Source organism: Argentina silus, assembly GCF_951799395.1.
Source record: "Argentina silus genome assembly, chromosome: 7".
NCBI lineage: Eukaryota > Metazoa > Chordata > Actinopteri > Argentiniformes > Argentinidae > Argentina > Argentina silus.
The window spans coordinates 12,293,217-12,298,216 of record NC_139661.1 but is presented as its reverse complement, the minus strand read 5'-3'; the positions used below and the strand labels follow the sequence as shown (position 1 = coordinate 12,298,216).

Genomic DNA, 5,000 nt, shown 5'->3' with positions numbered 1-5,000 from the left:
TCTGTCTCTCTGTCTCCCTATGTCTCTGTCTCTCTCTCTCTGTCTCTCTCTCTCTTTCTCTCTCTCTCTCTCTGTCTCTCTCTCTGTCTCTCTCTCTGTCTCTCTGTCTCTCTCTGTCTCTCTCTCTGTCTCTGTCTCTCTCTCTCTCTCTCTCTCTCTCTCTCTCTCTCTCTCTCTGTCTCTCTGTCTCTCTCTCTGTCTCTCTGTCTCTCTCTCTGTCTCCATCTCTCTGCTCGTCCTCAGTTCAGAGTCCTGACGGCCCCACTCCGCCCGGTAACCTTCTCTGACTGCTGGTTGGCTGATCAGATCAACAGCCTCAGCCCCCTGCTGCTGGACCTGTGGGCACTGATCCACTTCTACACCTGGGAGGTCACCTGGTCACCCCTGGAGACTGGACACGCACACACAGGTGAAATACACACCTGACACACTGGACACACCTGCACACCTACACACACACACACACACACACACACACACACACACACACACACACACACACACACACACACACACATACAGGTGAGATAGACACCTGTCTCACACACACACACACACACACACACACACACACACACAGAGTTTCTGGATAGTTAGTCACATAGCAGGTGTAACATTTCGCAAACCAATGCAAATCTGAAGTCTTGTTCATAAGTGTAATGTGTGTGTGTGCGTGCATGCGTGCGTGCGTGCGTGCATGCGTGTGTGTGTGTGTTCCAGCAAGGCTCCAGGGCGGGGGGTCCTCCCTGGTCCTGGTCTGCCTGCTGCAATGTCTCCCTCCCTGGCTGCGCTTCATCCAGTGTCTGCGTCTCCTCTGGGACAGTGGTCACATGACCCACCTCCTCAATGCAGGCAAATACTCCACTGTCTTCCTCATGGTCATCTTCGCTGGCCTCTACAACACGGCTAGAGGTGCGTGTGTGCTTTTGTGCTTGTGTGCGTGTGTGTGTGTGTATGTGTGTGTGCTTGTGTGTGTGTGTGTGTGTGTGTGTGTGTGTGTGTGTGTGTGCTGCTCATATTATTGTAAATGGCTAGAGGGGTGCGGATGCTTGTGTTTGTGATGTGTGTGTGTGTGTGTGTGTGTGTGTGTGTGTGTGTGTGTGTGTGTGTGCTTGTGTGCGTGCGCGCGTGTGCGTGTGTGTGCACGTGTGTGCATGCATGTGTGTGTGTGTGTGCGTGTGTGGGAGTATGTATGTGTGTGTGTATGTGTGTGTGTGTGTGTGTGTGTGTGTGTGTGTGTGTGTGTGTGTGTGTGCGTGTGTGGGAGTATGTATGTGTGTGTGTGTGTGTGTGTGTGTGCGTGTGTGCGGGTGTGTGCGTGTGCGTGTGCGTGTGCGTGTGTGTAGTGTGTCCCAGTGCAGGTCCGGAGGTGCTGGTGTACCTGTATCTGTGGGCGGTCGCCACCTGCTGCAGTGTGGTGGTCTCAGTAGGCTGGGACCTGGGGGAGGACTGGGGGCTGCTGCAGCGACACACACTCCTGAGAGACCAGAGACTCTACACACACCAGGTTAAATACACTAATACTACACACCACGTTAAATACCTCATATAATACTATGGTGATAATAGTTACTACATGGATATGGCTAAACAAAGTGAAGTGAAATAATAGAGAAGCCAGACATGAGAACCCATTTCTAGGTATTGGAGGTATTGCATCATCCGTGTATCTACCTGTCTGTGTATGTGTCTGTCTGTGTGTGTGTGTCTACCTGTCTGTGTATGTGGCTACCTGTCTGTGTGTGTGTCTACCTGCCTGTGTGTGTGTTTACCTGTCTGTGTGTGTGTCTACCTGTCTGTGTGTGTGTCTACCTGTCTGTGTATGTGTCTACCTGTCTGTGTGTGTGTCTACCTGTCTGTGTATGTGTCTGTCTGTGTGTGTGTCTACCTGTCTGTGTATGTGTCTACCTGTCTGTGTGTGTGTCTACCTGTCTGTGTATGTGTCTGTCTGTGTGTGTGTCTACCTGTCTGTGTATGCATTCTACCTGTCTGTGTGTTTGTGGACCTGTCTGTGTGTTGTCAGGTGTACTACTACGTTGCCATGGCGTTGGATGTGTTGTTGAGGATCTTGTGGGCGTTGAACATCCTGTTGGCTCAGATGAGAGACTCAGAGGCTGCTGTCTCTGTCAGTAGAGGCCTGGGGCTGCTGGAGGTCCTCAGGTAAACACACTCATTTACACCCTAACACCCTACTGTCCCTAACATCTACTGTACCTAACACCCTACTGTCCCTAACACCCTAACACCCTACTTTACCTAACACCCTACTGTACCTAACACCCTATTGTACCTAACACCCTAACTTACACCCTAACATCCCACTGTACCTAACATCCTACTGTACCTAACACCCTACTGTACCTTACACCCTAACACCCTACTGTACCAAACACCCAAATATAACCCTAACACCCTACTGTACCTAACACCCTAACACCCTACTGTACCTAACATCCTAACACCCTACTGTACCTAACATCCTAACACCAAGAGGCTGATGTCTCTGTCAGTAGAGGTCTGGGGCTGCTGAAGGTCCTCAGGTAATAACCATAACTAACTCCAAATTAATACGTTTGGGGGGATCAACAACTTACCCTAATCTTAACCACTGGAAGTTACTGCCTAATACTGCAGAAATGATCCCCCAGAATGTATTCCTCTAACCTAGGAGTTGACCTCCTAGACTAGATGGAAGAAGCATTACATGGTCACCAGGGGAGGCTGTTGGAGGTAGAAATCAGAGGACGGGCTCATTGTAATACGTGGAATGGAATAAGGAATGGTATCAAAGATGCGTGTTTGATACCATTCCTCATTCCATTCCATGCATTACAATCAGCCCGTCCTCCGATTTCTACCTCCGTCAGCCTCCCCTGCTGACCACGGTTGGTGGTGATATGATGGAAGGTTAATAAGTGGTCCTCTCGCGCCTCCAGACGCTGTTTGTGGAACCTGTTCCGTCTGGAGAACGAACACCTGAAACACCACAACCAGACTACAGTCAGACCATATCCATGGTCACCACATCACCGGCACGACCCCTTCCTGTTGGAGAAGATCATAGACCAGGAAGACCTCACTGTAGACCACACACCTACTTCCTGTCTAATTGTAGACGACAGGCCCACTTCCTGACTGACTGTAGACCAGACATATACTTCCCGTTTCACTGTAGACCACAAACCCACTTCCTGTGTTACTGTAGACCACAAGAACACTTCCTGTCTTAATACAAACCACAAACTCACTACCACACATCTCCCAGCATGCCCTATCTCAACCCCATCTTGCTTCCTATTCAAATGTCCAAGCTGATCCTCTGAATACAGTCTGTGTTTTAAAGTACTAGTTGTGTTTAATATGTTCTCCGTGTATTAGTTGTGTTTTAATATGTCATATATGTATTAGTTGTGTTTAATATGTCATATGTGTATTATTTGTGTTTTAATATGTCATATATGTATTAGTTGAGTTTAATACACTCACTGAGCACTTTATTATGAACACCATACTAATACTGGGTAAGGCTTCCCTTTGCTCTCAAAACAGCCTCAATTCTTTGTGGCATTGATTCCACAAGATGGGAACATTCCTTTGATATTCTGATCCATGATCATGCATCACGCAATTCCTGCAGATTTTTCAGGTGCACTTTCAAGCTGTGAATCTCCCGTTCTACCACATCCCAAAGGTGTTCTATTGGATTCAGATCAGGTGACTGGGAAGGCCACTGAAGAACACTGAACTCATTGTCATGTTCATGAAATCAGTTTGAGACGACTTTTGCTTCGTGACATGGTGCATTATCATGCTGGAAGTAGCCATTAGAAGATGGGTAAATTGTGGTCATGAAGGGATGCACATGGTCAGCAACAATACTCATATAGGCTGTGGCATTCAAGTGATAATTGGTATTAACGTCCCCAAAGTGTACCAAGAAAACATTCCCCACACCATTACACCACCTCCACCATGAGAAGATGTACAGGTGTTCTAATAAAGTGTTTGTAGAAGTGTAACTGTGTGGTGGTATTGACACTTTGACCCAGTTGACCCAGGGAAGGATTCAGACATCATCACATGGATTGTATGTATTTATTTCGCAATACTGTACATCAAATCAAATCAAACAACAGTTCATTTGACCAGTGTTTCTGTGTCTGGAGTCTTGAGTGTTTCTGTTCACTGTCAGATGTGATTGTCAGTGGCTGGGCTGTAGGGGATGGTTTGTGTGTGTGTGTGTGTGTGTGTGTGTGTGTGTGTGTGTGTGTGTGTGTGTGTGTGTGTGTGTGTGTGTCAGTGGCTGTAGGGGATGTCAGGTGTGTGTGTGTCTGTGGCTGTAGGGGATGTTAGGTGTGTGTGTGTGTGTGTGTGTGTGTGTGTGTGTGTGTGTGTGTGTGTGTGTGTGTGTGTGTGTGTGTGTGTGTGTGTCTGTGTCTGTGTCTGTGGCTGTGGGGGATGTTAGGTGTGTGTGTGTCTGTGTCTGTGGCTGGGCTAGGGGACATATTAGGTTCAGACCTCAGATCAATCCTGAAGCTGCTGTAGCTTCAACACCTGTCTGGTCTGACCAATCAGCAAGTTCCTTTAAAACTGACCCTTCTCTGTTCCACACAGATGTCAGATGTTAAACTGACCCTTCTCTGTTTCAGACAGATGTCAGATGTTAAACTGACCCTTCTCTGTTTCAGACAGATGTCAGATGTTAAACTGACCCTTCTCTGTTCCAGACAGATGTCAGATGTTAAACTGACCATTCTCTGTTTCAGACAGATGTCAGATGTTAAACTGACCCTTCTCTGTTTCAGACAGATGTCAGATGTTAAACTGACCCGGTGTCTGGTGTCGCCTGCTCCCTGATCTCCTGTTTGTAGCGTAGCTCTTCTTTTTAACCAACTGTTGGTTGTATAGATGAACAGCATTGAGGAGGAGAGGAGGAGGAGGAGGAGGAGGAGGAAGAGGAAGTGGAGAGGAGGAGGAAGAGGAGGAGGAGGATAGGAGGT

At 47.8% G+C, this 5,000-nt stretch overlaps 1 protein-coding gene across 2 annotated transcripts in view; it reads right to left on the bottom strand.

Moving 5' to 3' along the window:
• Positions 1 to 4,081: 4,081 nt before the first annotated feature.
• nacc2l (NACC family member 2-like) overlaps positions 4,082 to 5,000 on the bottom strand; it is a 9,695-nt gene continuing 8,776 nt past the window's right edge. For both annotated transcript variants that reach the window (XM_083673563.1, XM_083673564.1), the window contains exon 6: positions 4,082 to 5,000. This exon is cut by the window's right edge and continues 1,183 nt beyond it. The gene's annotated coding sequence lies outside the window, so the exon portion shown is untranslated.